This window comes from Babylonia areolata, chromosome 3 (genome assembly GCF_041734735.1).
Source record: "Babylonia areolata isolate BAREFJ2019XMU chromosome 3, ASM4173473v1, whole genome shotgun sequence".
NCBI classification, from domain to species: domain Eukaryota; kingdom Metazoa; phylum Mollusca; class Gastropoda; order Neogastropoda; family Buccinidae; genus Babylonia; species Babylonia areolata.
The window spans coordinates 9,858,140-9,868,139 of record NC_134878.1 but is presented as its reverse complement, the minus strand read 5'-3'; the positions used below and the strand labels follow the sequence as shown (position 1 = coordinate 9,868,139).

Sequence of the window (10,000 nt, the reverse complement as noted above, 5' to 3'; positions counted from 1 at the left end):
TTTTCGAACTCTGAGCGAGTTCAGGAGTCAATCTGGTTAGGAGAGAGAGATTGCTCTGGGCTGTTGAGGCCAAGCTTCGCAGAGAGACGGGTCGCCGTTCCAGCGTGCGTGCTGTAGGGCGCCGTCGATGAAGTAGTGGGGGCGTTTCCCTTTGTCACCCCTTCTTCTGTATTTGTCTGTTTCACTCTGGGCCAGTGACGTGCCTGGTGACAGGTTTTTCCGGTGTTTCTTCCCCTTCGTGCCGCTGCCTTCGACGGGTCCCCAGAACACAAGCGTGGAAACTTCCTCACTCCCGTTCCCACTCCCGCTCCCACTCCATACTTCCATCTACCCCTTTTCCACCTTTCCACTGTCCCTCTGGCCGACCAGCTTCAGCCATCAAGCTACGATTGCACGTTTTCGGCTGTCAGCACGAGTTTGAACTCTGGCAGTGGGGTTGAGCAGCACTGGTGCTGCAGGTTGACTGTAACTTGTAGAATTGTGCTGTGTTTAGACAAAGGTAATTTTTTTGGTTTGTAATGCCTTGTTTTGTGGCGGGTATTTATGTATTTTTTGCATCACCACAGTAAAGCAACGAGCTGAACTCTTCTGTGTCTCTGTGTTTGTGTTGTCGGGACGTTAGCTAGTCTGGGAAGGGGTGACGTGGGGGTTCATGGGCAACCCCTTACGGGTTGTGACAATGGTGGAGATGCGGGGTATCTGATAGGTTAGTTAGGAAGGTAAGGTGGGGAGGGTGTCTTTGTTCTGTTTGTCCCATCATTTGGTTCGTTGAAAACACTTCATATTTGGTTGTGGGTGCCGTAAAGATTGTGTTTGGACAAGATAGACTGGGTGTTTGTAACTCACTTGTTGTTGCTGAAGGTCGTGGTGTCCGCAGACTATTTTACGTAGGAAGAGTAGTCACTGTCGTGTGGCGGAAGTGTATTCAGACTGTATCCCTTGAAGAAACGTGGCACTATGTTGACACGGAGGCAAGCCGCTAACGCTGCCACACCAGGGCATAAAACACCAGCACCCAAACGGGATGATACGAGCCGTTCTCCAGGGACCCTTGAGAAAACAGAATTGTCTGGTTGGGTCAAAGAGCAGTTAGGCAAACAGCTTCATGGCTCGCCCGGTTCAGCAGGTAAGGGTGAGGCCAAGTCAGAGATTGCTTCCGCTCAAGACCCTTATTTTAAGTTCCGGACCTTGGGCTCTGATCTAGGACTATCTGGTGAGGCTTTGGCTCGGTTCGTGATAGATGCAATCAAAGAAGAGAAAGAGGAGGCGAGACGAATTAGAGAAGAAGAGAAAGAGGAGGCTAGGCGAATCAGAGAGGAAAGGCGTATCCAAGAAGATAGGGAGGAGGCTAGACGTGCAAGGGAGGAGGACAGGTTGTTCAGAGAGAGACGGTTGGAAGAGGAGAGGCAGAGGTTTGAGAGGAAGCTCGAGCTTAAGCAAGAAGAGATAGAGGCCAGGTCGGTACAGCAGCTCACCCTCACACCCTTCGACGGGAAGGACGACCTGGACTCGTTCTTAAGCCATTTTGAGAGGGTAGCTCTCCTTAACAGATGGAAACGTGAGTCTTGGGCAGCCCGTCTAGTTACCTTGCTTCAAGGCCGAGCTAGAGATGCCTGTCTACGACTCTCTGAAACTGAAATTAGGGATTATGATTCGCTGAAGGCAGCACTGTTGCGCGTCTTCCTGTTGGATGCTGACTCATACAGGAAGAAGTTTCGTTCCATGCGGAAGCAGGCTGAGGAAACTTTTGAGCAGTTCCTTGATCGCCTTAAGACGTGCCTATCTCGTTGGTGCACTGCGAGTGGACGGGACGAAAATCAAGTGGAGGACATCAAGGATCTCTTCCTCCAAGAGCAGTTCTTTGCGATCTTGACTCCCGAATTGGTTACGGAAATTCGCAAAGAAGAACCACGTAGGGTAGAAAATGTGGCCCGTATCGCAACGAAGGTCGCTCGTGCTAGGAAGGCAGGGCGTTCAGCCGAAGCAGATTTCAAGGCCTCCAAGAGGATGGAAAGAGACCAGGACATAGTTTCCAGGCCAGTTCAGGCCAATGAGAACCTTTCCAATCAATCTGGCACCGGACAGCCAGGGGCTCAGGGAACCCACAACCCCAAGCCACCAACCTGTTTCAGGTGTGGCAACATCGGACACTTCGCTCGGGAGTGTAATCCTCCTAAACGAGTTTCTATGGTGGTCACTCGCTTGCCTTCAAAGGAAAAATATCTCCCTCCACCCCCTACTCTGTGCGTCCCTTGCGCTTCACAAACATACTCCCCCCGTTGTGAGGTCGTAGTCAATGGAGAGACTGTCCGAGGTTTGCGCGACACTGGGGCTCACATGATTGTCGTGGCCCGTCACCTGGTTCCTCCCAGTTCGTTCACGGGATCTACTGTCCGAGTCATCTTGGCAGAATCCAGATGTTCATCTTTGCTGCCGATAGCTTTGGTGAATCTGCAGTCGCCTTTCGTTTGCGGCAGGTTTCATGTGGCCGTAATGGAGGCACCAGTTGAGGACGTCCTTATTGGGAACACGGCATGGAATGCTGTTGGCACGTCCGTGGACGTTCCCGTCTACGCTGACTCCAAGATCGTGGGTACTGTGAGGAGTAGAGCCCAGCCCAAGCGTAGTTCCAAGTCTGTCCTTCCACTTCCCCCAGATAGTGTAGATGGTCACATGACTCGAGAGGAGCTCATAAAGCAGCAGGATCAAGACCCAGACCTGCTGAAAGCAAGAGAGTCAGCCAAAAGTAAACTGGTTCAGAAGGCAGGGTCTGGAGAAGTAACTTACCGCCGTAAGCGGGGTGTGCTCTTCCGATGTTTCAGGAACCACTGTGGAGAAGTCACACAGCTCTGTGTTCCTAAGGCTCTGCGCACTTCTATATTGCTGCTGGGCCATGTCGACTCCATGTCGGGTCATTTGGACATTCAATGCACCCGGGACAAGATTTTCCCTCATTTTTATTGGCCGGGTATGTGTGCCGACATCAGGCATTATGTCCAGTCATGCGAGAGGTGCCAGAAGGCAGTCGCTACACGAAGAGTCCCCAGAGTCCCTTTTGGGGGGATGCCTAGAGAGTTTGTAAAGGGCGGCAAGGTGTTGCTCCGTCCCAACATGCAGAACAGGCTAGAGCTCTTAAAACGGGCACACCGTTAAAAAGTAAAGTCTGTATTTGGCCTTTTCATTTTTGCTTTGTTTGCCACGTGTACATATTCAAGTGTTAGAAAGTGTGGGGGGTACTATCTAAACAGGTTATACAATTTTTTCTTGTCCTTTTTCTCTTATTTTCAAAATGTGTATGACCTGATTGATGGAATTGTTGTGCTGGGTACACGTTGAGGCAAGTTCCTTTCTGTTGAACATGTGTGGGTGTGTTTCTGGCCTCAGGCGAACTATTTTTAGAAATGGGGAAATTCATGGAAAATCTGTCACGGGGTTTGGTTGAACATTTTTGTGTGTACTCGCCGCGACATGTGGTCAAGGTTCAAACCATGTGGTTTGAATTTAAGAAGGGGGGTATTGTCACGGCTCGTTGGCGATCTGCGTGCATGCCTGTCTGCATTTTTTTTTCTTCCCTTTTCCCCCTTTCTCTCTCCCTTCTTCCCCCCCCCCTCCCTCTCTCTCCCTTCTCCTCCTCTCTCCCCCTTCTTCTCTTTCTCCCTTCTCCCCCCTCTTTCCATCCCTCTCCTTCACCTCCCTCTCTCCTTCGTGCTTTTGCACGTGTGGCATGTCCCTTCTCCTGAACGGTTTTTTTTTTTCGAACTCTGAGCGAGTTCAGGAGTCAATTAATTTAATTTTGGTTAGGAGAGAGAGATTGCCTGGGCGGTTGAGGCCAAGCTTCGCAGAGAGACGGGTCGCCGTTCCAGCGTGCATGCTGTAGGGCGCCGTCGATGAAGTAGTGGGGGCGTTTCCCTTTGTCACCCCTTCTTCTGTATTTGTCTGTTTCACTCTGGGCCAGTGACGTGCCTGGTGACAGGTTTTTCCGGTGTTTCTTCCCCTTCGTGCCGCTGCCTTCGACGGGTCCCCAGAACACAAGCGTGGAAACTTCCTCACTCCCGTTCCCACTCCCGCTCCCACTCCATACTTCCATCTACCCCTTTTCCACCTTTCCACTGTCCCTCTGGCCGACCAGCTTCAGCCATCAAGCTACGATTGCACGTTTTCGGCTGTCAGCACGAGTTTGAACTCTGGCAGTGGGGTTGAGCAGCACTGGTGCTGCAGGTTGACTGTAACTTGTAGAATTGTGCTGTGTTTAGACAAAGGTAATTTTTTTGGTTTGTAATGCCTTGTTTTGTGGCGGGTATTTATGTATTTTTTGCATCACCACAGTAAAGCAACGAGCTGAACTCTTCTGTGTCTCTGTGTTTGTGTTGTCGGGACGTTAGCTAGTCTGGGAAGGGGTGACGTGGGGGTTCATGGGCAACCCCTTACGGGTTGTGACAGTGTGTGTTTCTACGAAAGGAGGTTAGGGTGTGTGTGTCAAAAAAAGGACGCATATCGCAACAGTGAAACCATCTCCACCAAACCTCCCTCTTCTAACTGCATTCTTGGAAGTCGTGTGTGGCATCCATCCACAGTATTCTGCGTGGTTGAAACAGCAAGAGTACCATTTGTACACAGGCAGAAGGAAAGGGTTCAATTTTAACCGCGGAGTTTTAAACAAAACACACGGAAATAACGAACATTCTTAAAACTTTAACAACGCGACAGCACACACACACACACACACACACACACACACACACACACACAGTATGACACTCCTTAACCCCCAACCCAACCTTTACTCCTGCTTCCACACAGGTAAAATAATCAAACATGATTCTGAGGTGGCGCGCTTTTATGCGGTGGAATGTTAATCACTTTACCTTTAAAAAACAACAACAACAAAAAACAACTATAATAATGACAATTATCAATTATCATTCTTAAGCGTCCCCAATCATGTCTCTTTAATGAAGTGTTAATGATCAAAACATTTATCCTACACGTACACGCTGTATGGAGAAAATGCGGCGCCCCCTTTACATTTATATACAGCAGCACTCCCGAGCAAAATTCAGTTTCATGAAAATTACAGCATAAGACTGCATGTTTACGATCTCTGCTGACTGTTGAATCACTAAGCAGAGCCAGCCGTCTCCAACACGCCAAATAACATGTGTAGTGAGTGTTTAATGAGCCATGTTGACTGTCCTTCAAATTAGAATATATCTATTCATCAACACACACACACACACACACACACACACACACACACACACACACAAAAGGTGCTTGCGTGGCACGTGTTACTGGTGCACTGAAGAATTAAACGCATCCGTCTCCGACAAGTCCAATGAGATCCGCCATCATGGTATAAGTGCCAGTCCTAACAATCATCAAGGTCCACTTCCTCTTTCAGCCGGAACTCGAGTGATGACCCACCAAGCACCACCCCCTACCCCTCAAACCCCAGGCTCTCACTGCCCGCAGTCTGTTACATGCCAGTCACCAGACGGCATGACTGTCTGTCATACCACTGACACGCCGTCGTAAGTGGCCCTCATATCAGATCTTTCCCGGATTGGTTTTTTGACTCACTTGTGTAAACAAAGTGAGTCTATGTTTTAACCCGGTGTTCGGTTGTCTCTCTCTCTCTCTGTGTGTGTGTGTGTGTGTGTGTGTGTGTGTGTGTGTGTGTGTGTGTGTGTCCGTGTGTCTTGTGTGTGTGTGTGTCCGTGGTAAACTTTAACATTGACATTTTCTCTGCAAATACTTTGTCAGTTGACACCAAATTTGGCATAAAAATAGGAAAAATTCAGTTCTTTCCAGTCATCTTGTTTAAAACAATATTGCACCTCTGGGATGGGCACAAAAAAATAAAAAAGAAGCCTAATTATATGCAAACTGCATTTACTGTTATATTTATATTATTTGTATTCTCTAAACTTGGCACTTTGACCTCTTATTCTGACACAACAACAAGAGGAGTCATTATTATAATTTTTTGTTCAAACAGAAACTTCTTTTGCTAAGCATGGAATTTTTATTTATTTTCCAAACGTTTTGGTGCAGATAGTAAAAAAGGGAAATTACTCTGTAATTAATGCTAGGGGACTTAATTTATCACAAGTGAGTCTTGAAGGCCTTGCCTCTCTTGTTGTTTATTTGTTTTGTTTTGTTTTTTGCGTCACGGTGAAGAAATAAAAAGGCGCCTGGGAAGTGGTGCATCTGTTTGAAAAGACGAAGGATTAAATACATCAAATGAATAAACAAATAAAGACAGAGAATATGCAATGAAATATAAATAGATGGGGGGAAACCGACACAGGAAGGAACAGGAAAGGAAACAGATGACAAAAATCCAAAATCCCAAACAACACACAACCATTCATAACCCTCTGCAAATAGAGCAGCGTTAAGAGCGGTTGGTTAATCAAATGATATGGTCCGATATCTTTTTTTTTTCTTTTTTTTTTTTAAATTCGGTTGCAGTTTGCGCTGATAAAGCAGCACAGGAAGGAAATATTCAAGGCGGGAAAAAATATAAGAGAAAGGCAGCATGTCAACAAATGAAACAAAACAAACACCTAAGATTGATAGGAAAACACTGAAGGCGGAAAACTCTCCCTTACATAAGAACACGGGTTCAAATCCCGTAAGGTCTAATGGTCCTCAGTCAGACTGTTATCGCTAGTTCAAGGGCTTCTTGGTTATGTTTTGTTGTTGTTCTCCGGCAATTTGGGGCAGTCTGCCTGCGTGGCCAGCCAATCCACATGGCAAAACAACAACGACATCAAAAACCACATGATCTGCCATAAAGTAACTGTTTTGTTTCAGTGTGTGTGTGTGTGTGTGTGTGTGTGTGTGTGTGTGTGTGTGTGTGTGTGTGTGTGTGTGTGTGTGTGTGTGTGTGCATGTGTGTGTGTGTGTGTGTGTGTGTGTGTGTGTGTGTGTGTGTGAGGGGGAGGGGCATGATGCCGCAGTCCACAATTTTGGAGACTGACCGCATTGGGTTTGCACTCGGAGTGACTATTACCAAATAAAAATGCTAATGTTAAAAAAAAAAAAAAAAAAAAAAAAAAAAAGTGCTCAAGATCGAGTTGTCCATTTGCGTTGTACATAACTTGGCAAGCGGTGAACAATAGAATGAACAATGATTGTCAGATAAAAAGTATACATGACAACCGCTTTATGCCCTTCTTTCTTGTGTGTGATGCGAAACACACACCAACGCGTGCACAAAAAACAGACAAATATATCTTGTGAATGGATTTGGAAAAAAAAAAGAGCAAAAACAAATTTCTTCAAATTTAGTGCTTTGGCTCACACATACACACAAACACACTCGCGCGCGCGCACATAGATATAAGATCTTCAGTGCCCACTTTAATCAACAAATAGTAGAAGCCTTTAAAATGTTGCATCCATATTAACAAGTGGCAGGGAACCTACATTACTTCCTGAATCGTGCTGTACAGTTGGCGGTTCGTGGTTTTTAAGTATTCGTTGGCATTATACAATGCCATTCTAACATGCCCGCTGTTAACCGACAGTGACAGTTGTACTGAGCTTTCGATTTCGCTGAGTGAATGCTGAAAGCACAGTTAACATCAGAATCATGAACGTAAAAATAGACAGTTCAATGTGATGATTATTATCACTGTCGTATGATTGTGATGATGATTACTATTATTATCATCGATAATTTATCGTGACAGTTTAGTGTTGTTTTACTTACGGGAAAGAAAAAAAGTATACCGAGATGAAATAATGGCAGATGCAGAAGCAACAACAGCACGGGTAGTACTGTTAGTCATACAATATATGTTGGAAGCTGTGAAGGTTGTGGCAGTAGTTGTAGCTTAAGTAGTGTATGGGACGGATCTGGGTGGGGGTGGTGGGGTGAGGGGTGCTGCAACTTCTTCCCGTTCACTCATAAATCCACCAGTGAGATTCTGCGTGTATGCTTTCACACACACACACACACACACACACACACACACCGGGCGCCAGACCCCGCCATTTTGGCCACAAAACTCACGAGGTGGGTGGCAGAGTGGTTGTGCTCTTGTTTCCATAATCCATCAAACGTTTTGACATGAACGATGTGATCTCTTACATGCTCATTTGAAATGCATGCCTGAACACACAAATGTTATAGCAAATCTGCACCAATGTTGATCCGAGAGACTAAGCGCGTTGGGTAACGCGGCTGCTGGTCAGACATCTGCTTAGCAGATGTGGTGTAGGCATATATGGATTTGTCCGAACGCAGTGACACCTCCTCAAGTAAATGAGCTGAACTGAACTGAGAAACTAGCGAAATTTCCATTCCCAACCCCTCAGGTACTGTCCAGATTCGAACCGCAGACATGACAAACGCCGCAGCTGAGGAGCCCGCCGCTCGACCATTGTACCAGTCTCATATATCACCACTGTCGGATATCTGGTTTACCGAGGAAAAGCTGTCCTGTATCTGTGCTACGTTGGTACTATCTCTATGGTTATTCAGGGTCACGCACACTGTCCTCTTGTTATCTTCTTTATGAATTGTTCAGTCTGGTCTTAAGGTATGTACCTGAGGCTGTGACTGATACAAACACACAAGATGTATCATTTTACTAGCATAGTAGTTTGGGACTTTCTCCTTGGTACCTTATTCTTGCTGTGGGGCGATAGCAGTTGCGGCTGCAGTGGTGTGCTTCTTTGTATGGTATGCGTACGTGATGCACTGTGTGTGTGTGTGTGTGTGTGTGTGTGTGTGTGTGTGTGTGTGTGTGTGTGTGTGTTGTGTGGTGGGGCTGGGAAGGGAAAACAATGGTATTATATATGTGTGTGTGTGTGATGTGTGTGTGTGTGTGTGTGTGTGTGTGTGTGTGTGTGTGTGTGTGTCTGTGTGTTTGAGTGTGTGTGCGTGAGTGCCGTGAGAGAGAGAGAGTATGTGTGTGTGCGTGCGTGCGTGCGTTTGTGTGTGTGTGTGTGTGTGTGTGTGTGTGTGTGTGTGTGTGTGTGTCTCTGTGTGTGTCTGTGTGTTTGAGTGTGTGTGCGTGAGTGCCGTGAGAGAGAGAGAGAGAGAGAGAGAGAGAGAGAGAGAGAGTATGTGTGTGTGTGCGTGCGTGCGTTTGTGTGTGTGTGTGTGTGTGTGTGTGTGTGTGTGTGTGTGTGTGAGAGAGAGAGAGAGAGAGAGAGAGAGAGAGAGAGAGAGAGAGAGAGATGGGGGAGTGGAAAATGAGGTCGTTATAAACTTTGGGCTGGCATACAGCACAATGCTATATCACACACACACACACACACACACACACACACACACACCATTCCCTCCTCAACACACACACACACACACGTGCGCGCGCGCGCGCGTCTAAAAACAAGAAAAAAAAATCCAGCTGAAGAAGTACATCTGCTCACCGCGATAGCACAACAATGACAGTGCGCTGTACTCTGTCCCCAACATAATTATAACGTTCCTCGTCGCTGTGAATATGAACCCAAGACAGGAGGTGGAAAACCAGAACACAGTACGCGTGTAACCTGAAACGGTCATGCTACTGAAAATGCCGGGGAGGGGGTGGAGGTGGGTTTCATACTTTGTCTTCTATATTCTCTAAAAGAGGAGGGGGGGGGGAGAAAGAGAGAGAGGAGAGAGAGAGAGAGAGAGACAAGACAAGACAAGACAAGGCAAGACAAGACAAATTCTTTATTATCGAGGATAATAGATAAGCACTGGTGCACTTTTTTTTCATCCAGTCCCCGCCCTGAAACAGGGTCTACACTACACAAAACTACATTATATATGTCATTGCATGGACTACACAATGCTGCTTTAAGTCATTGGAGAGAGAGAGAGAGAGAGAGAGAGAGAGAGAGAGACAGAGAGACAGAGAGACAGAGACAGAGACAGAGAATCTATTTGTTAGGCTACAGCCTCTGAATAAAAATGACGAAAAAGAAATCACATAGAGAGAGAGAGAGAGAGGGGGGGGGAGGGGGGGGGGGGGGGGGGGGCAGAGACAGAGAG

At 46.8% G+C, this 10,000-nt stretch overlaps 1 protein-coding gene across 4 annotated transcripts in view; it reads right to left on the bottom strand.

Annotated features, from left to right (window-relative positions):
• Nucleotides 1-10,000, bottom strand: part of LOC143279707 (uncharacterized) — a 60,674-nt gene that overhangs the window by 43,900 nt on the left and 6,774 nt on the right. The window lies entirely within an intron of this gene.